General features: G+C 38.7%; 1 long non-coding RNA gene across 1 annotated transcript; it reads left to right on the top strand.

The window, feature by feature from the left end:
* The first annotated feature begins 396 nt into the window (after positions 1 to 396).
* On the top strand, positions 397 to 9,176 carry LOC120439442. Its single transcript, XR_005612643.1, has 2 exons — positions 397 to 531; positions 8,888 to 9,176. It is a non-coding gene; the product is annotated as an uncharacterized LOC120439442 (long non-coding RNA).
* The last annotated feature ends 13,497 nt before the right edge of the window (positions 9,177 to 22,673 follow it).

Here is a 22,673-nt window from a genome sequence, read left to right as displayed (position 1 = left end):
ACATTGTACTGAACTCTGCAAAGCGGGACTCGTGTTTCAGAAAAACTCGTGTTTTTTCCTCTCTGGACTTAACACTTTACTGAGGTTTGGATGTGACAAATAGCACTTCATTTGACAAACTGAAAGCATTCTGTGCCGTACAGGAGTCACGGTCCTCAGCCAATCAGAACGCAGAACACGTCGTGCTTCATAAACTGTAAAATAATGCATTCAAAATTGCACAAAAAAAATCCGTGAAACAGCGAGTCGTGAAAGGTGAACCGCGAAATAGCGAAGGACCACTGTATACCTAAATAAACCAGGTTTCTGGAACCAGGAATATTTGCCATAAAGGTAAGTTTACACAGAAAAGGTTGCTGTTGTGGTGGGTGGGGGATACAGTTGCTCAAAGTAATATGAATGAATTTAAAATGTTCTAAAAACTTGTAGAAACCAATATTGTATGTTTATTTTTTTCTATGTTTTTATCCTCAGGAAAGAAACAACATAAACCAGGAAAAAAGGTTGGAACCAGGAATACCTACCATAAAGGTGAATGATAGTACACAGAAAGAAACTTCACTTGACATTATTTAAAAAGTAGGGGTTTCCACAGGCAATGCAAGTTAATTATAGAGCATACAGTAATCCCTACACAATATGAATCAAAGTGCTGTATGTATTAACAGATTGATAATGATGAGGATTTACTGGTCATGAATTTAGAATGCAGAGACTTCTAAATCCAATACAGTTTGTTTGGCCTAAATTGCAATCAATATTTTATTAAACCTTTGGACACTCAGACACCTTCAACTTATAAAATAAACAGCCACCACTTGTCGTTACAGAAAAACCAAATGTACACTTGCTGTCTTATAAATACAGCTTTTTAATCAGTAATCATTTTTGTACGTTTGCAGATTTTAAAGATTATGCAAACATGATGTGGAAATGCAAGTATTGCAATTTCATCTGTGAGAAGAGAGGACAGCTCTTGAAACATTTAAGGCTAAAACATGGGACATACACAAGAACTGAGCCTTTTCCTTGCTTACATCAAGAATGTTTATGTACGTTCAAGTCTTTGAATGCACTTAAAATACATCTATCCAGATTTCACTCTAAAATCACAGATCAGCAACCAACAAACCCTAATGTAAATTTCTGCTGCATGTCATGTGACTTCATTGTATCTTGCTCTGAAAGAGAATATTTGGGTCATCTACGAAGTACACATTTAAAAGTAAATCACAATGTTCAATGCCCATTTAAATACTGTGACTTTCAAACTAGTGTGTATGCCACATTCAACTCGCACGAAAGTAAAATGCACAAAGAGCAATCTTGGAAGGATTTCAAGCCTGAAATAATTGTACGTGATGAAGTGGCAAATGAAAGTGAAAATGAAGAAGAGCAAATGCAAACATCTGAACCCGAAGACCTAGAAACCTTGTCAGAAGCCTCTGATGATGATGTAGATGATTTAAGAAAACAACTTGAGCACAATGTAGCATCTCTGTTATTGAAAATGCAAACTATTTTGCATATCCCAGAAAGTGCTACCCAAGAAGTGATTGAGTACCTTTGCCAAATACATGACATGTCACAGCCACTTTATTTCAGTAATGTCAAGTCTGTGCTGATAAAATTTTATCCAAATGTGGATGATTCACTTGTAAAAGAAATTGTTGGTGCTGTTTCTGAGAGCAATGTTATGACATCATTGTGTGGAAAACATGGAAAGATGAGCACCCAGAAAAGACGAGCTGCCTATGTACGAAATGAGTTTCCCTTGGTAATGCCAGTAGAATATCGTGTAGCAAAAGGCACAAAAACAGTTGTGTACGTGCCCATACAAAGTATGTTGACAAAACTGTTAAACAAAAGTGAAATTTTGGATAAAGCAATGGCAGAGAACCTGCATGCCTCAAATGAATTTACTTCATATGCTGATGGGGAGCATTTCAAAGAAAATACACTACTTTCAGGGGATGAGTTCACCATTGCGCTTATCCTGTACCTAGATGACTTCGAGGTAGCAAATCCACTGGGAACCTCGAAACTAAAACATAAAATGTGCGCCGTGTACTGGACTATTGCTAATCTACCTGCAAAGTATAGATCTACACTCAACTGCATTCAGCTTGGTCTCCTTTGCAACACCACCACTATTAAACAGTGTGGATATCGGAAAGTGCTTGAGCCTCTAATTAATGATTTGGCCACATTAGAAAAGCACGGTGTTTTTGTGGAAAAGTTAGGTGCAAGTATCAAAGGAACAGTATCGTTTGTTGTTGCCAACAACCTTGCAGCCCATTCTCTTGCAGGCTTTCAAGAAAGCTTTACAGTTCAGAAATTTTGCAGATTCTGTATGGCATCCAAAAGTGACATCCAACAAAATGATGCATGCTCTGGTGTCTTTCAGATCAGAGACCAAATAAATCACGACAGGCATGTTCAAGATGTGTTAAAAGACCCACAGTTTTGTCAGAACACTGGTGTAAAAGGTGTATGCCCTCTCAGGGCTCTAGACTAACTTTTTGACATGGGCGCACCGGTACGCCTAACTTAAAAAATTTAGGCGTACCGGCACAAAAGTTAGGCGTACCGGCACAAAAGTTAGGCGCACTCAAATTTTTCAACCGCTTCGCTTAACACCACAGTTTTACATGTGCACCTTCTTTGGGGGGGGGAAGTCCATACAGACAATATTCATTTCTAAATTATTAACTAACAATGTTGTGCTTAAAGTGCTTTGTCAATATTGTAGAAAATGTTAAACTTAATCATCATTTTGGCCTCCTCTGACGACCTGTTTGCTGTTGCATGCTGCTGAAAGGCAGTGGAGAGAGGGGACACTTGGGCAGTGCATTTATTGCAGCATGAAGTGTGTTTTCTGGATACACTGCTGCTTTTTCAGCATTCAAAGATTGATGGCACTGTGTCAGAGCTGGCTATGAATTTCAGACGGATCAGGCCTTAACTTGACACAAAAGTTATCAATAGTTCTTTTCATCTTTTCTTATTACCCACAGCTACATCCACTTCTGTCAGGCCTAGGCTGCTCACTAGGGCTGGGTATCATCACTGATTTCTATAATCCATTCAATTCTGGTTCTCAAAGTCCTGATTCCATTCAGTTTAGCCTCAGACAGTCAGAAATATTATAATTCTGATCATTTATCAGTACTGACACTTGTGAGACTTCATCAGAATTGTGAACATCACAGCAGATGCCTTTGTGTAAAAGTAACTGAGAATAAAACATAGAAAAACATGAAGGAGATTTTCCTGGTCTGGCTTTTTATAGCAGATAACCTTAAAAATATTCTGCAATATTCTGCAATTTTGCATAATTTTAAGAAGTTTAAATTTCTTCAGTATTGAACAGCAGAAATTAGGCTTTCTTGTCGGACGTCATTTACATGAAAAAAGAAAAAGACAGCGCTGTAAACAACGGTAGACTGGTGGGTAATAAGCGAATGAATAATCCAGAAAACAGAGATTTGAGACGGGAAACTGTTCTTGAAGTACACACAGAGAGCTGTGTAGGAAGTGTAATTTTTATCGTGGTGGAAGCAAAACAGCAAAAGTCAGAGGGAATTCATGACGACATTGATCAAATGTGAAGAGCAGTTTGCTGCTTCTTTTTGGCTCGGCGAATTTTCGTTGGAGAGACAAAACCTGCAGCTCAGAATCAGCGCAAAAGAGCGTAAACACAGCGCGGACCCGACGCATCAGAATCGCTAAGCTCCGACAGCGTGTCCGTCTGCGGGCCGTCCGGTGAGAAAGCCGAGAAAGACAAAGCCGATTCTGATGCGTTGGGTCGCTCTGTGTTTACGTCTTTGTGTGGAATCCGTTAATGAATTGATATCGCCTTATTAAAGCTACTCACCTCCCTCTTCTACCTGCACTTTCCACTGGACCACGGCCAATCAGAGAGGTCCCGCCCCTGACTATCTCTGATTGGTTTAGTCCACGATAGGGGCATAATGTCTGTCTGTTGTTGACCACATGGAGAGTTGCAGAGATTTTTTTTTTGTTACCCAAACAGGTGCGACCAAATGTTTTTTTTTAGTCGCACCACGGAAAAATTTGGTCGCATTTGCGACCAAATTGGTCGCACTCTAGAGCCCTGCCTCTTACAGAGAAACTGGAACATTTCCATGTCGTCAAGGGTTATCCTCCTGACATTTTACATGATGTTTTGGAAGGGATTGTCCCAGTAGAATTATCTCTGTGCCTGTCAGAACTGATTAGCCAGAAGTTTTTCTCTCTTGATGAAGTAAATCAGGCTATTAAAACATTTGACTATACTTTTTCGGACAAGACTGATCAGCCACAAACAATCAGTAAAGGATTTTCAGCCAAAGGGACCATCGGTGGTAATGGCCATGAAAACTGGTCTTTAATCAGACTATTACCGTTTCTCATAGGCCACCGTGTTCCAAAAGGAGTCAGAGCGTGGGACATTCTCATGCTACTCAAGGACATTGTGGAGCTAGTGGTAATGCCTAAACACACGGAGGAAACGCTGTGTTTTCTTGACAGCAAACTGCAGGAACACAGAGAACTGCTGCAAGCAACATTCCCTAGCTTTAGATTGCGGCCAAAGCACCATTACGTAGAACACTACCCTCAGCTGATAAGAAAATTTGGTCCATTAACTGATGTTTGGACTATACGCTTTGAGGGGAAACATAAATTTTTCAAAAGAGCTATAAGGGAAGCACAGAACTTCAAAAATGTGGCATTGACGCTTGCAATGAAACATCAGAAAGCAATTAGTTATTATTTGGACTGCAATTCATTTTTCAGGCCACCAGTTGAGCTGACAAAAGTTTCTAAGGTTTTGGTCTCATCTTACTCCATTGATGTTCAGAGAGCTCTCCCTCAAAGTATATCTGCTCCTGGATCAGTACTTGTTGCATCATCAGTCTGCATCGATGGAATCAAATATAATGTAGATATGATCCTCTGCATTGGTTCCTGTTCAGGTCTGCCTGCTTTTGGTCAGATCACACATATCATTGCTTCAAACACTGAAATCATGTTTGTCTGCAGAAAAATGACCGCATGGTATGAGGAGCACATTCGGTCCTACGAGTTATGTCACTCCTTGGGTTCATTTTGTGTGACAAAGTGGTCTGATTTGACTGACGTTTTCCCGCTATGTACTTACAAAATACAAGGGAAGCTTATGGTTACTCTCAAGCGATTTGTACTTTGTTAAAACAAATCAAACAAGAATACTCAAAAATCGTAGTGGATAAATACACAAAATCTGAAAAAATGATATAGCTGAACATGAAGTGATTTAGATGGCTGATGTTATAATATTCATCCAAACTGGCTACCCAGTTGTGGTTAGTCAGTCACTAAAGCCAAATTCATACATACGTCCTCTTCTTACATTGTCCAGAGGAGGGCGAATGTTTGAATTTTGCTTTTTATTTGGCACTGGAGAAGAAAATTAATTAATCATATAGCCTTGGCCATCTAAATCAGGACATGTCCAGCTTTATTTATTTACTGGAGTCAGATAAATTTGCTAGAACATGCTGTTTTGTCCCCTAGATGGCAGAAACGAAGATGACCATGAGAGTTATTGTGAATGAAGGGGACATTCGAAAACTAACGGTAAATCCACGTCCTAATACAGTCGATGATTTAATCAACGGGATCAAGACAACCATTCAAGCAAATTACGAGTTTACTTTGCAATATGATGAGCCTGAATTTGACAATGCTCCTGTTAATCTGAGAGATATGTCCGAAGTTCCAGAGAAGCCAACAATTCGTATCATCCCAATCATAACGCTTACACCAGTGCCAGTATTGGACAGCTTTAGTGAGACAAGCAGCCAGGCAGATACAGAGATCTTGTCTGTCTCATCATCATCGGTGGAGGTGCGCAAAGAGTGGCCTGACCCGTTCATCATTCCAAAGTTTTCCGTTAGTGTAGAATACCAACTTCGCCAAGGAAATCTTACATACCTCCGTGATGCAACCTACCTCAAAATCTCAAAAGACCTGAAGCATTGCATCCTTGACAGGCTGGCCGAGGCTATTTATAGTTATAAAGCCTACCCAGAAGACGAGGACATTGATGATGTAGCAAAGGCCTTAGTAGCGGAACATCCATGCCTCAAAGAACGAGGCTCATCATCTGGCTATCAAGGTTGGAAGAACAGCCTTAAATTTAAAATGGGCAACTACAGAAATGATATGCGCAAGCTGGGACACCCAGATGTAACTGTAAATGCAGGCAAACGTGGAAAATGCAATTCTGATGGTGAACCTCCACACAAAAACATAAAGAAACCACGAAAAGGAGAAGTAAACTTCCTCCCAGACTTCCCAGAGGGAATGGATAGCGCTAGTCTTGAAACTGCCCGAGAAGCCATGGTTGATGAAATGAAGAAAAAATCTCCGGATGTTTCAATCATAAAACATGCTATGAACACCACTTTTGCCTTAAGAAGAGCAGAAGTAGTGAAGGATAAGCCTGACATCACCCAGATGGTTCAGCGGTGGCCAGCGCTTTTTACTGAAAGCCAGGTTTGTGATTTTATTTTATGTTTTTCATGTAGTTGTATTTTTGAAAATAATAACTGGGCTTGTTTTATAGGTCAACTTGGAATTCAACAGAATTACTGGAAAAAGTCTCATAGGAGTATTCTTTTCTGCTCTGGATGGTCTGTATGCTGGCTTAGAAGAGGTCTTCACGAGAAAGACAGGACGTGTGGGCCAAGAACTGGCAGACCTTCGGAAGCAAAAGCAGGTGAGTTGGCATCATATTTTATTCTTTTAATTGTACAGCATGTCTCATCTCATGAGTTAAAGTGGTAAATGTGTCTGTTTTAACATGTTGCAGAGCATGGAGCCCACTGTCAACAGATGTTACGCCTTGAGGGGACTTCCAATTATTCTTGGGGACAATGCCTCCAAGTTCTTTACGAGTCAAAAAGTAAGTATATAGGAATATTGTAATTTTACCTTTTCTTTTGATATACTGGTTTATTAGTTTACCATATTCCAAAAACATACACAAATGGGTCTAGATTTATTTATTTTATTATTTTTATTGTTGATTTACACAGGTATGTCTCTTGAGACTCTGAGTCGCATTTGCAAGAGAGACCTTTTAACAGTTTTACAAATTCTGTAAAACATACAATGTAGACAGAGTCCTTCACATGGTTTTTAAAATGTTGATGGGTCATAAAGCTGTCCACAGACTATAGATATTATTGTTCCCAAAATGAAATAATTTTTCATGTACACAGCGCATAAATAATAAAGAAACAGACAAAACAACAACAATCATACTGTAGACAGAGTACATTGGGATCTGCTGTTAAGAAATGTGATTGCTGAAGGCATCAGGCTTTTTGAAAATGAGCCTTCCTTCATTTTAGTACCATGTACAGTACCTCTATACTGAGTGTAGAGGGTTGAGCAGGGAGACCACCTCATATAGTAGTGATTTGGACATGGAGGGATAGAAATTGCAACTTAAATTACTTTAAGATCAGCTTTGAAGTGTTTGCTTTGCTTTTGGCCCAAAATTACACATACAGTAAGGAATAGGTCACACAATATTTTAATCCAGAATGTTTGGACACAGTTTACATTTTATGCAAAATTTAGTTGTTTTTTTGTCTGAAATTAAATGTATGCATTTATCATTTCTAAAAATGTTGAAACATTAGATTAAGCAGAAGAATAGAGCTAAATTTGGATATTCCACAAATTGGGCAAAATCATTGTGCAAAACAAAGTAAAAAATAGTGCTGAAAATGTCATCAAAACATGCAGTTAAATGTGATAAAATATTACACAGGCTAGTCCATTTGGTAAATGTAAAATTGTAAAGGTACCCACAGATAACAAAACATTTTGTTTCTGCACTCTGATAAAAGCCACCTTGGCTGAAACGCATTGGGTAATTTTTTTAATTGAAGGCCATGTTAAAATAAAGGCTTGTAACTTTTTCATAACAGACAGAGTGCCTTGGTTTCTGTTGTTGTTGTCTGTGGGTACCTTTACAATCTTTTTTATATTTACCCTACAGACTAGCTTGTGTAATAGTTTCTGAATCTACAAAGAACCCCATTCCAAAGAAAACCTGTTCTACATTTCTGCACATGTTGTACATTAGTACCCACGCAGCGCTTCTCCCAAATTGTTCTATGTGTTGGAGTTAAATGTGCTTTGGTCCATACTTTTTGTATTTTTTATGAATTTGTGGATAAAAGATCAAGAAATTACAACTTAATGCCAACTTTAAAAACTGTAAAACTTTTAAGTTTCATTTAAGCCCTTCAATTTGTCACAATTCCTTTAATGACTCAGAAAACTGAAAAAAAAAAAGGACTGGGTGGGACTGGGGACAAAGGTCTAAATGGCTTTGCAGTGCAACCGAAAAAGCTGTTGCTGGTCAGCCTATGGGGTGAGACATGTTCTACAGAGAGCGAAATGAGAATGTACAACTGGAGTGGACCTGAGTAGAAGAGTGAACCAGTGGACGGTGTTAGATGAAGCTCATCATCTTTATGAAAGAAAAATTACAAAAATATGCACAACAGGTTAATCCTCCTTCCAGGTCGCAACCTGCTGTACAGGCTCCTGCAGCCAATCTACAAAAACCCATTCTCTTGACGGGTTGCTGCCTTATCAACATTGAAGAATGGGTCAAATGCAGAGGACAAACTTCATTATACAGTTGTATAATGACAATAAGCCTTACAGATTCCCCAAATTTTCCTGTTTTTTTTTTTTTTTGAACAATTAACTTGTACTTAAATAATAAAGAGCATTTATAGAAATACAATACTTTGACCTTTTATACTTGTGTTACTCTCCACCAACAGGTTAACTCACAGTTTTTCCCCCTCTGTAGAATGCTGCTGATGGTGACCTTGAAATCCCAATAGGAATCATCTTCAATGGTGAAAACGGAAGTCCAGAGCAAGAACTGAACCCCTCCCAGCTGGGGATCCTTCTAGAGGGCAATGTGGTAATGGAGTCCATCTGCAGTCTTCCTTTGGCAATGTGTCTCCTGTTTGGACTGACTTATGCACTCCACTTGGAGTACCCAAAGTGCATGAAGAATACATTCCTGTTTATCCAGCAGATTATGCTGAATCTGGGACGAAACGATCCTCCTCCAAAACTCCAAAGGCTAAAAATGAGCTTTCAATGTGTGCATAGATACATTGAATGTTCACTCTTCATTGAGCAGCTTTTTCTCAAGTTCAGGAAGTCATTATTGTGTTTGTAATTGTCTTTTTTGTTTTTAGTGGATGGCAAAACCAGGGCTTAAAGGAGTAGTTCACTGATTTTACATACTGAGATATGTTCTTACCTTAGCTTTGAAGAGTTGATGCATACCTGTCTTGTCTTTGTGCGAGAGAAAGGCTCTCCCATATATTCAACTACCTCCACTTTTTTTGCTCTTTTAGAAGCTACCGAGCTCCTCCACGTTTTCCCTATTTATGTAAAATTACATGAAAAGTTACACTATCTAAGTTTAGTTTCACTAAATTTAACGTATAGATTTTTAAGCCGATAAAAGGGCACTATATTACAAGCGCGCAGTAACCCTAGTGCACTCTGGAGCATAGACTGAGTTACTGGGGGATGAAGAAGTGCTCCTACAGTGTTATTACACCTTGTAATATAGTACCCCTTCTTATCGGCTTAGAAAATCCACACGTTAAATTTAGTTAAACTAAACTTGTCACTTTTCATGTAATTTTACATAAATAGGGAAAACGTGGGGAGCTCGGTAGCTTCTAAAAGGAGCAAAAAGTGGAGGTATTTGGAATATATGGGAGGCTTTGCTCCATTTGCATGACTGAGGGCACGCACAAAGACAAGACTGGTACACATCAACTCGTCAAAGCTAAGGTAAGAACATATCTTATTATGTAAAATCAGTGAACTATTCCTTTAATTTCATTGTCTCGCTGGGGCCATTCCTTATTCCATAGTTTTTATTTTTCCAAGTTAAAATATTTGTGAAAATAAGTTTTACTGTTACAACTTGTTACCCAGAGTGTCGCACCAAAGTTCTTTACTTGTGATACACAGTTTTATCTTTTAAAAGGATTGTTTTAAAGAAAATGTTTTATTGGAAGTCCAATTGTGCAAACAAAAACTTACTGTTCAAAAAAAAAACTACCTCAGAGACCACAAATAAATTCTTGTCAAAAAGTGGCTAGGAACAACTGAAATATTGTGTTTGTTTCTGAAAGAAATGTCTACTTAGAAGCGCCATGTGTAAAAATTGGAATACTGTTCAAAGGAAAACAAAAGTCTTGTTTTGTTATAAATAAAGTAAAAAAAACAAAAAACACTTTAGTGGTCTTTGGTTTTGAGTGTGTTTGCCTTGACATATTAAGTTTTAGTAATAATAATACATTTAATTAAAAGACGCTTTTAATTAAACACTACATAAAAAAGTGAGTTTTGTAATATTAGCACCACTTAAACAATTTAGTTTTTTCTATTAGTATTAAGTTAACTGTACTTAAAACAAATTATTTTTGAAATATTGAATACTTAAACACTTTAGGTAGCGATGACTCAATATAGTAAATTGTGACAATTTTACTTTTAAGTTTACTTGACTAAATCAGTTAATTTTTTGTTTTGGGTTGATTACTCAAATCATTTGAAGGGAATCGGTTTCCTCAAATGATTTAAGTGTATTGAACTTATTTACAGTGTGTGTGATTGTAATTGTTCTAATTCCTTTTAACAGAGCTGAATGTTGCAGTTGCTTTGCACACTGTTAATGACGACTGTGTGCTGTTTTCTCTTTACCAGGTAGGCGCTGTTAAGTATAAGTTTTAATTGATGCTGCTGTATAGGAAAAAAAAGGTTGAACAATGATGATTGTTTTATAATAGAAAAGCTGTTTTATATGTTATTGTTGTTGTTGGTTAGGAGAAAGGAGAAAAATAAATAAATAATACTGCTACTATACGATCACAGGTTTGGTTTCAGCTAGAACTTTTAAAAGAAAGACTTTGTTGATGTTGTGTTGTATAAATATATCCTAGTCATTTGTTAAGTGTTATGTTTGAAAAGAAAAAAAAGGAAAATACTCCCAAGCTGGTGAACTGAATGTTGCAGTTGCTTTGCACACTGTTAATGATGATTGTGTGCTGTTTTCTCTGTACCAGTTGCCAGAATAAAGAGGGAGCCCAGAGTAAGGACAAGTCCAGCATTGCAGTGCCGTCCTTTCTACATGGGCATATCACACCACTTGCACGATAGACTCACAGAACAGCAACAGCTACAGGGGCATTGAGTCATAGGCCTCTTAATCAATCCAGGCTGTGCACAGGTTGCCCAGTCTGGTCTTGCAGCCTCGGCTGACTGTTCTGTCTACCAGTAGCTGGTGTTTTGCGCCTCGTATTCTTGCCAATCCCTTTCTGTGCCCCGCTCATGTATTGACCCATGTGCCTGTTCATCTTAGCTGATATGATGCCTGACAGGAGCTTCCATGTAGTACTGAGGCAGGTTATTGGTCGGTAGTTGGATGGGACCGGTCCCTTCTTGGGGTCCTTGGGGATCAGGACCGTCCGACCTTCGGTTAGCCATTCCGGGTGTCTCTCGTTAACTAGCAGCTGGTTCATTTGTGCTGCCAGATGCTCGTGGAGTGCAGTAAACTTCTTCAGCCAGTAGGCGTGAACCATGTCGGGCCCTGGTGCTGTCCAACTCTTCATACTGGAGACCATTTCTTGGATGTCTGCCACTGTGATGGTTACTGGACCCTGTTCAGGGAGGTCGCTATGGTCTGCCCTCAGATCCACTAGCCACTGAGCATTGCCATTATGGGTTGCGTCCTTCTCCCATATGCTCTTCCAGTATTGCTCCGTCTCCAGCCTTGGTGGTGCTGCATAAAAACAACAACTTGTCCATCTGTGTCCTGTATATAATAAAAGTCCTGATATTAAAATCTGTCAAGTAGTCAGCTTTATTTTTTACAATTATTTTTGATGTTTGAAGTCTGTAAAAGCCCTCACTACAAGCTTTAGACACTTTACTCAGACAGACATGAACATTTTCTGGACGTAGAATACAATGCGCTGAAAAAAAGGGAAAAAAAGTGCATAATTGCACAGACTACACTGCCCTAGTCTTTAGGGCTATGTCTGTAACACTGCTCATATTGTCTTCATATAAAAATATTTTTTTAATAACAATTTAAAAAAAATATTTCTTACAGCCCTAATGTGCAGCTGTCAGTTTACAAAGCACAGAGCGTTCAAACACATATATTCATTCACTTCTTCATAGATCTTTATCATGCATTCGTGTGATCATGTGTGTGACTGATGAAGGCGGCATTCAATTGATCCATTTTGTGTGGAAGAAGAGAGAAATAACAAACCAAAGGCCTCCTTTTACATGAGCATGGACAGAGACCGAAGCTGAGTGAAGTTTCTCCCACATTGTGACAGCTGTCGACTCTGACTGCAGTTTTGGGTTTCATCAAGCCAGATAACACAAAGAAAGCCTGCTTATAATAAACCAGCTTCATTTTTTAGCCCTCTGTACAATTATATTAAAATTCATATACTGAAAAATGTTTCCACTGCTGACTTCAGGGAGCATCAATTAATCATGTAAAGTAGAATTTATGTACCTGAGCTGTGAGATATAAGGCAGACACTGCAGCAAACTCCTCACTTCACTCTCTTCCTGTGAGCAGACTTTCAGCTTCACTTGTTTCTTCTCTGGTTGGAGTTTCAGCACTTCCAGGAGGATGGAGGTCTTTCTCTCTGAGAGGTCTATGGACCAGACTGCAGGAGCTGACTGGAAAACTGACTGTAATGATGGAAGGACACTCAGACCTGTTTTAGTCTCACAGTCCTTCACATGGGAGTACAGATCCAACAGGAAGTCACACCATTTCTGTTTAAGAGGACTGTTTTTGTATGTGCACACTGATGCTAACAGCTTCAGGAATTTCTCTCCTGTCTGCTGTTCTCTCTCTGCTGCTGCACAGAACAGACTCCTGAAGATTCTGATTTCTTCTGAAGACTCTGGTAACTCAGGTCTGATCCTGAAATCATAAAAGTGAAGATTAATACACATTAATTGTGTAGTTTGAACAAAATAAAGTTTTACTCTATGTTTTAAGTCCAATGTATTAGACAGGGCGAAACAACATATGAGCACAGTCCCCAAATAGTTCCAGTGAGTTTCTCTGGTATTCTGTAAAAGCTGTGCTGTTTTCCAAACACAGCTGAAGTCATTCCAACATGCCGAAATCACCCCGAGCCATTCAATCGAGAGGTAGGGTGCAAATTAAAAGATGATATTCAGAACAGGCAGATTTAATTATAATCAGTAAAGCATATAAATACTGTCAATGGAAAATTGTACTTAGCAGTCAGTATAAGCTTTTAATGATATAAGTTTGCATATGATAGAATACTGTATGTTGACCTTTTGATGACTTAGACTGTTGTCCACTACAAGACTGTTTTATAAATTCTTTCTCACAGCGATAATAGCTGAACAAGCAGGAAGAGGAGAGCTGGACACTCTTATCTGACGCTCCCTAAAAAGAAGAGAGGCCGCGTCTTTCTGTATCCCACAACACACATGCATACACCTAAACCACTCTTATCTTCACTCCCTACGCACTAACTTTCCTCTTTCTATGAATAGACGTATTCACTGTTGTATTGCTTTGTATATAAATAAAGACCAGAGCAAGAACAGAGCGCGATTAAAAATTGATTAAAAATTAGTTGCCACTAATTAATTGCACAAATAATCCGGTAATCAACTGCAGCACAGTAGAAAAAGGAATCATTTTTGAGCCATTTTGAGCCAAGGACACAGACAACAGGTAATACCGAACCAAATTTAAAACCTCAACCTTTTTCATTTTTACCTAAACCGTGTGCACAAAACTCTGGAGGGATCTAAATGCTAACATAGAACCCAGTCAGGACATATATAGAAAAAAACGAGCAAACAGCAGTTTTGTTTTGTTTTTATAGGAGATCGTTTTCAGGCTTCAAGTAGCACCATTATACCAACATTTCACATTCTAGACATTGTTTTAGGTGTATTTAAGTTGACCAAAAATTTGACTGAAAATTCACATGCAAGCTTTTTTCAAGGCTGTAGTATTTGCCTGCAAACAATACCTTTCAGCTAGCTAAAACAGAATATCATGCTATCACCGAGCAACATGGCTAATGCCTTTCACACAGCTTTGTCTCAACTCCAAAGAGCCACAGAAGTAAAAGCTAATAATAATAAGTGAAACAATCTTTGAAAAAATGACTTACCAAGCATGGAAAACAACTCAGAAATATGTAGAGCAAAATGTTCTTAAACGGCTTCACTTAAGCTTGGATCAGAATCTGTGGTGCTGGGGGCGGAGTCTGTGAATTTACTCTATTAGTGTCATAGCCCCTCTAGGAGTTTGGAGTTAAGAGCTCAAGAGTTAATGTTTCCATTGTAACACCTCCAGATTTGACATAGAAACACTCATTTTTAACACTCGGTTTTAACTACTATAATTTTACACCTCAGAGTTACATTAAAGGAATGTGACTCTACTAAGAGTAAAATTAACTCTACTTTTGCAAGAAGACTACTAACACCGATACATTTAACACTTTTGAATTTGCTGTGTATAACCTCATATTTCATTCTTTATCTGAAACAAGCCATTTTAGCTTCCCCTTCCAGGTCACCCTTGCTAAACTGGATTCATTTATTTGGCTAGGTTCAGGAAAAAGGCTGGAGGGCCAAACTTGATTTTTGTGAGCCCTACCTTCTTGTTAAAAAGTTGTAAAGACAAATAGTTAGTCTTCTAGGACACATACTTTCTGGCTCATGATTGGACATAAAATCTTCTCTGATTCATTTCTACATTTTAGAGCCTGATTCTGGAATATAACAGTGGACAGCACAAACATCCACAGCCACAAAAATTACAGCAGCACATGTCTTCTTTCTCAGGAGACTGAAAAGGAGACTGAAAAGACTGAAAAGATTCAGCATGAGCCCCCGCATCCTCAGGACCTTCTATCGCTGTGCCATTGAGAGCATCCTCACTGGATGCATCACCACCTGGTATGGCAACAGCACCGCTTACAACCTCAAAGCTCTCCAGAGAGTAGTGCGGTGTGCTGAACGGATAATTGGAGGTGAGCTTCCCTCCCTCCAGGACATCTACAGGAAGCGGTGCCTGAGGAAAGCGGGGAGGATCATCAAGGACTCCAGTCACCCCAGCCATAAACTGTTCAGACTACTTCCATCAGGAAGGAGGTTCTGCAGCATCCGGTCCCGAACCAGCAGACTGAGAGACAGCTTTTTCCACCAGGCCATCAGACTGCTGAACACGTCATAGACACCTCACCCTCACTACTGGAACCTCAACATTATGCACTCCACACTGTATATAAATGCCACTTGTTTTGCACAATATCCAACTACCAACCTCTGTATATTATATATTTATTTTGTTGTTTTACTCTATTTAATTTGTAAAATATGTATACACACACACACACACACACATATATACACACACGTAGACATACATATTTAATATACACATTCAGTAATATGCATACACTCTTATATTGTACATATATTTATTCATATAATTCTCAGATTTAGCCATTCTTATGTTATTGTACTTTGCACACCTCTGTTGCTTGTGAAGCTCGCACACAAGAATTTCACTCGCATGTACTGTACCAGTGTACCTGCACATGTGATGTGACAATAAAAGTGATTTGATTTGATTTGGCATGTTTATGCTCATTATCTGATTAATGTGAGTAACTTCAGCTTTACAACACTAACCATATAAATCAGTGTGAAAAGCCTTTGATGCCACTAAATACAGAGGGTAAATTAGTGAGTAAAATGTAATTCTGAGGGCAACTCTGGTTCTGGCAGCCTTACAGTAAGTTGTTGTGTAAGTGGTTTTTGACAAGAAACAAAAACTTTTGTAGCAATTTCTGTCATAAAGCCCAAGTTTTTACTCCACACTGGATGCAACATGAGAAGATGACTTAGTTACAGTCTGCTGAATATCTGTATATTAATTATAAACAGGAACTCCTGGCCTTGGAGACATGCTCTTTCTGTGAACACCTGAGGCCAGTAAACCTGACATAGGAGCCTGAAGGATCAGACCCATCTTCTTAATTTGTTATAATGGATACTGGAGGTGCTTGGTGTTTCCAGCTGAATTATTCTGGATAGAGTGCACCAGATCAGGTTGAAGAGAGGTAATAATGCCCCACCAAAGAACATTCATTACAAAAATTTATTTTGATTTTTTTGGTGACATATATTCTATAAACATGTATGCCTGTACACACTGGATATCTACACTTTGTTTTATATAAAGGGATTAGCATACTAAGTATTAAACTCATATAATCAAAGTGTAGAAGACCCATATAATTAGGTCAAGTATCACCCACATTTATATCACAAGTCATGCGCCACGAGTGGAGTTGAGTCTTTATATCTTAAAGCCAGTGGCATCAGTACCTGTTGATGCACATTGTTTGCTCTGGAACCTAATAATTATAAGTGTAACTTTTCACAGCTTTATAGTCTGTTGTTGCAGGTTATGAGATAAAGTTGTTTTTCTAATAATGAAAAATTACTAGAATTTTTGGTGTGTAGTCACAATGCAGAACAGAACCATAGAAGCTGTCTGTTGCAGAAGATGCAGACGTTCTTGTTATGTGCACAAGAAATATGGAATGCAGACTGACCTCCCAGTGCCATCACCACAACATAATCACAAAGTGTTAGCAAATTACACAGTAAAAATGCCAGTGAATTTTCAGCATTAGAAAATCAACACTACTCAGTGCTAATGTTTTCTACCAGTGAAGAATATTGTTGACACTGTTCAGTATTAATTTACACTCAGAAAAGTGGACACATAATGACACTTTCCTATTGTCAATTTAACACTGGTGATTTTGCTGTGTACACATGGTAGTAAAACAGTTCTAAGAGTGGTAAAAGTGTCGAGAGGGTTAATTGCGTTTCTGTACTTCTGGACCAACAGTTATTAAGTGTAAACTTTTGAACTCGCTTTGGTTCTAAAACTGTCAAAAGGTTTCATCTGATGGATGATCAGGAGGAGGAGGGGTGGTGGATTCCCATAAAAAGAGGGTCAGATATGCCCCCACCATTTTTGTTTTTGTTTTGTTTTTTGTCTGTGTCCTTGTGTGTCTCTGCTGTTTGTACTTAAAGGCTCTACACGCCAGGGTTTGCTTTCCTTGCTCCGTTATGTGTTGTCTTGCTGTTCTGTGGATTGTATTGTTTTGCTGCTCATTTGAATCTGTTTAATAAACTCTGTTTCAAGACCTCTACTGTTTTCCAGATGATCTTTTTGACTGATTTGATTTTAATTGGTTTAAAAAGCTGGATCTCCACATCACTTGTTGAATATGGTTATCATGTTTCGCCCGACACTCAACCTAGTTTTCCCTGACTGGGTGGAGAAAGACATTTTCTAAGAAACAGTCAATGAGACTTTTCTTCAATCTGACAACAGGAAACCACAAACCACATTTGGAATATGATTCAGTTTGTTAGTAGCTGCAGAACCTGGGCAAACAATAAAGAATAATTAAAAATTGGAAAAAGTGAACTCACACATGGTGTGGCTGTAGTTTAGGAGTATCGAGAGGAGAAATATTTTACTGCTATTATTTGCTGTTATTTTTATAATCATCATTATCATTTCAGTATTAATAGTGATGTTGCATACAGATGCATTCAGATGTTCAAATATATGGTTATAGTCTTTATTACAGGTTGTTATAACCACTTCAAACTGTGGAGTTGAATCTATAATTTAAAGGTTTTTGAATGTTTTTATATTCTTATACTGAAGTCTTCAGTGGGTGAGAAGCTGACTGCAGACTGACAGGAAACACGTCTGCAAGGCATGCTTTTGCAGAAGTGAAACCGAAAGCAGAGTGAGTGCAAGTTAAGAGCAGGGTGTTTATTATGCATTTATTGCGGATTAAGCCTTAAGTAGTTGTATTAGATTGAAACATTTGTTTTATACATTTTACATGTAAGTCAAGATCATTACACACAGGATTGGCCTCAGCCTGGTTGCTTAAGTTGAGGTCAACTAAGGTTCAGAGAGCAGATGCACACTCTGTGCACGCACAGACAGACGAGACATACACACACACTTAGTTAGAGGGATCACTGATAGGGGAAAGTTCAAATTGTTTTGCTTGGGGTTGCTTTTAGACTATATTAGGAGGAGCAAACATATTGGCAGATCTGAGAAGGAAAAAACCTGTGTTATGAAAATGATTTTAATCTTTTATACATGATTGCATTTGAGCTTATTAAAGAGCTGTGGCTCCTGGTCAAGTGAAGGTCAGAAACTCTTGGCGGGCGTTATGATCAGCCAATACACGGTGAGGATGATGGGAGCTGTGAAAGGAATTGCAACACACATGCTTACATGACAGATGTATCTAGTTATTTTTATTATCCTTTATTCCTTACATCCTTTTTGAGTTAAGTTTGAAGTTCTGAGTTTTAAGATTGAAACAGTCTCATAATGTTTTGAATAGTACCGTTTTAGGGTGACATTTAGTCTAGAAATCACACATATAGTTTCAGCTGTGTACGTGCGCAGGCCTTGTGTCTGGAGATGACGGGAGGTGTGAGGTGAGCCAGGGTGCAGGAGAGGTCATGACACAGACATAGCCTACACACTCACGCACACACGTACACACCATAGTAGATTGACTTGAGTAGGTGAAAAGTTAAGATGTATTTTTGCTGCAAGTGCCAGTCGTGCCGGCATATTGTCAGATGCTTACAGGAAGTACACTAGATGTCCCAGAGATGAGCGACAGCGGGGATGGAGACAGAAAGCATCTGCCTTCGACGCGAAGATGATGTTCTATGTTAAAAGTCATTGTGGTTTTGGAGTGACGTATGCTTTGTTTGAGTCTGCCTGGTAACAGGAAGAATGCCAACCCTATAAAACCTTGTCTAATGATTGTAAGTTCAGTTCGACGCTGAAATCTGCACAGCGGTCGGACTCACACATGTGTTCATTAAAATGCCGTCTAATTGCACCAGGCTGGATCTGTGCTTATTTTTAGATCCCTCTCTCAATATTTTTGAACCTTAACATTTGGGGGCTCGTTCCGGTGAGAGAGAGGGAATTTTGGTGTAGATGGAGAGATCCAGGGTCCGTGGTGATTGGACGGGCAGATACGAGTCAGTGGTCTGAAGTGAGAGACAAGCCGGCTTAAACAAAGGTAAGGCACATACCTGTTGAATTTTCCAAAATGTGCTAGATTGGACATGTCAAATTAAAGTCTACTCACTGAAAATTACTGGTGAATGTCTGTTTTGAGTTTGGTGAAATTTTTATGAGGTTTACCGGTTGAAGTAATGATATGAATGATGATGATGATGATAAGTTATAAGTAAAAGTACTGGGTTCAAGTCCCAAAGAAAAGGAAAAGAGTTAAAGTGAGTTCAAGTCTCACGTAGAAAGTAGGGAAATTGGTCATTTCTGTGGGTTCAAGTCCCATTGGTTATGCAACCCTTAAGAAGTTTCTCGGAGGTGACGCTCCCTGCTGGATAGAGAAATTTATCCTTCACCTAGCGATGACTAGGGATAGTTTCGGGCAACATCCGAGGAGAACTGGGGAATCTCCAAAACTGTTGAGGGTTGTCCTTAATCTTAATCCTGGTTGGGATGTAGATTGTTGGTTCAAATTATTCTAAATTTTTCTAGAACGACAGCGGCGTCTGTTAAGAAGCGCATTTTCTCGGAGGTAACGCTCCCTCCTGGATAAAGACGTTTATCCTTGACCTAGCGGCGACTAATGGGATAGTAAGGTACGACAAACCGGGGAGGACTGGGGAATCTCCAAAATTGCTAGGGGTTCAAGTCCCCTATTCTTGCGCTTTTTTGGCTACTGGTAAATTAAGTTAGGACTTAGAAATTTGGACAAACCAGTTCGAGTCTGGTCTGGTGAATTGGTCGCAAAAAACCTGGGGTTTGCCCGTTCGAGTCGGTTATGGTAAATTTATCAAAATTATATAGGGTTTAAGAGGCCTAAGAAATCTGTGCAGTTGTAAATATAAGACGTCTGTGTAAATATAAGATATGAGATCTATGAGTAAGATCAGTCTCTGTGTAAGCAATGCACAGCCGGATGTGCACTGATGGTGTGTAAATGTAAATGAGCAGCGGTGACGCGCAGAGAGGGTGGTTTCAGTTTCGAGAGTATTGAGCTTTATAACTATTGTTTGAAAATATTGCTAAATGCCTGTAATTAAGAGGCTGGTTTTGCTTATTACGAGAGTATAAATACAGTAATTAATAATACATTAGTGTGGATGTATAGTAATTGACTGAATTTTGATAGATGTATATATCTTGAGCCATAAATGCTGGTGTGTTTTATTTTTTCAGTTATGTGTATGTGGTGAGAAGCTGTGAGGATGATGAGAGGTTTCAGTTTTTCTTTTTCTTTTTTCTTTTCGACTTGCTCTTTCTGATCATGGAAGGCATGTCCAAAATACTCGTATGAAAGTGTATTTTGTGTGATTTTAACTGTGTGAATGCTGTCAGTATTTGATGTGAGTGACTCTGTGTGATTTGTCTGAGTGTGTGAGAAGGGGGAAGTTTGAGAGAGAAAAGGCAGTGTGTGTGAGACGATTCATGTCTGAAAGAGGATAGAACATTTAAAAGTGTGTATGAAATAATGGTATGAAATAGATTTCGTTTGTGATGAAAAGTAGGATGTTTTAGAGTTTGAAAGTGCTCTTAATTCAAGAAATGCATGAGTGATGGTATGAGAGGTTGAGTTTCTTTTCTCTCAGTTCAAAAACACATAAGTATATACACTTGGTTAATTGTTTGGATGGTTGAAAGAGCTCTGTTCAAATGTGTGTGAGTGAAATGAAGATGTATTGTTTTTAGATCAAGATTTAGTAGAATTACTGATTGTTTGTAGACTGTGAAATTCAAAGGGAGACAGAGTCTGCACAAACAGGAAATAGTGAACAGGAACTTTGCATGCCCATATATGGGAACTGAGTGTGTAAAGAAAGAACACAGAGAGACAGATGAGTTACCTCTAGGCACATAAAGCAAATGAAGCCTTTAAGAAAAGAAATGAATATAATACTAATTGTATGCTTTAGTGTGCCAATACAGGTGGACTTCTCTCAACATTGGAACCTTGAGTGCAGCGGCAGAACAATAGATTAACAGAATTGGGAGAATAAGCCAGTCTTTGGCTCGAAATTGTGCAGTTTGATCTCTCACTTTGTCCTTGACCCTGAGAAGAAGTTCAAAGGACAAGTCAATCTCCTGATGAAGACCGACAGAACATCGTGGACTCGAATACAGCAGGCAAACGACAGTGCCACTGATCCATTAACACTGATGACGACTGACGACCAGCAGCAGCATGTAAGAGTCATGCAACATGTACTGTGAAAATACAGGCTGGACAGTTGAACAGTGGGATAAAGAATTGTGGAAGAGCACTGGACATTGAGTGTCATATTTGCCATGCTTGAAGTAATTTTGGAAGAGAAGACTGGAGAAGAAAAAGAGAAGAAACAGACTGTGTTTGCTGGAGCTTTGAAGCCCGAACAGGACATTGTGCAGAGAGGACCAGTGAGAGATGAAGCTGGACGAGTTGACTGCGAGAATATAGGATATAATTGGATTGAAAATTGAACCCTGAACTCATGAATTGTTTAGGGATGTCCACCACAGCATAACAAAGAGGTAAACATTAGAAAAGGTAAGAATAATGAAAGAAAATAATTGTCATTACCTTAATGAGCAGAAAACACACATGCACAAATTGTTACATGTGAAATTATTTTTGAAATGAATCAGAAGTGAGATAGTTTGAATTTAAAGCTCAGTGAAAAGAGGCGTAAGTTAAATATGAATATATAGGATGCAATGAAGAAACAGCTTACACGTAGTGTACATTAACATGAATACATAGAAATGCAACGAAGAACTCAACGAATTAATGCAACGAAGAAAGCAGCTTACACTCAATTAACATGAAAATGCAACGAGTAAAATGCTTACATTCATATTCATGATATAAACATGACATAATTGGTATTTGTGACAGGAGAGAGAGAAAAGTGGGTCGTTTGACCACTCGTGATAATAATGAAAATGTCTTAGTTTGTTATTTTTAGGAGCAAAGCAGACCCGGACTAACTCTCCAGATCCAGCAGTTGGAAGAAAATTGTAGGTTAACATCAATGGATATGTTAAGGCAAGTTTCTGGTTGAATTGTTCACAGGATGATGTGTCCAGGAACCGGAAAAGTAAGCCCTAACACCTGGCTGAAGACCAGGAGGGCGGTTATTCTAGGTGGGAAATTAAAGTTGGGGTTACTAATTCGGGAAAGAGAAAACTGACTGCTTAACTGGAGAATTGGGAAGGAGTTTGAAAGACTGCGAAGCCATAGATGCAAAATACCACACACAAACAGAAAATGCATTAACCTTACACAAACAAGCTCATGAGGATTAATGAACAGATATTGAAAACCTGGCTAAGAACACAAGCATATGCAATGAAGATCAGCTTGCTGCTTGTATGAGTGAGAGAATGGTGTGAATGTTTA

Source organism: Oreochromis aureus, linkage group 3 (genome assembly GCF_013358895.1).
Source record: "Oreochromis aureus strain Israel breed Guangdong linkage group 3, ZZ_aureus, whole genome shotgun sequence".
NCBI classification, from domain to species: Eukaryota; Metazoa; Chordata; class Actinopteri; order Cichliformes; family Cichlidae; genus Oreochromis; species Oreochromis aureus.
The sequence above is the reverse complement of the archived record's forward strand: the minus strand, read 5'-3'. Positions and strand labels throughout refer to the sequence as shown.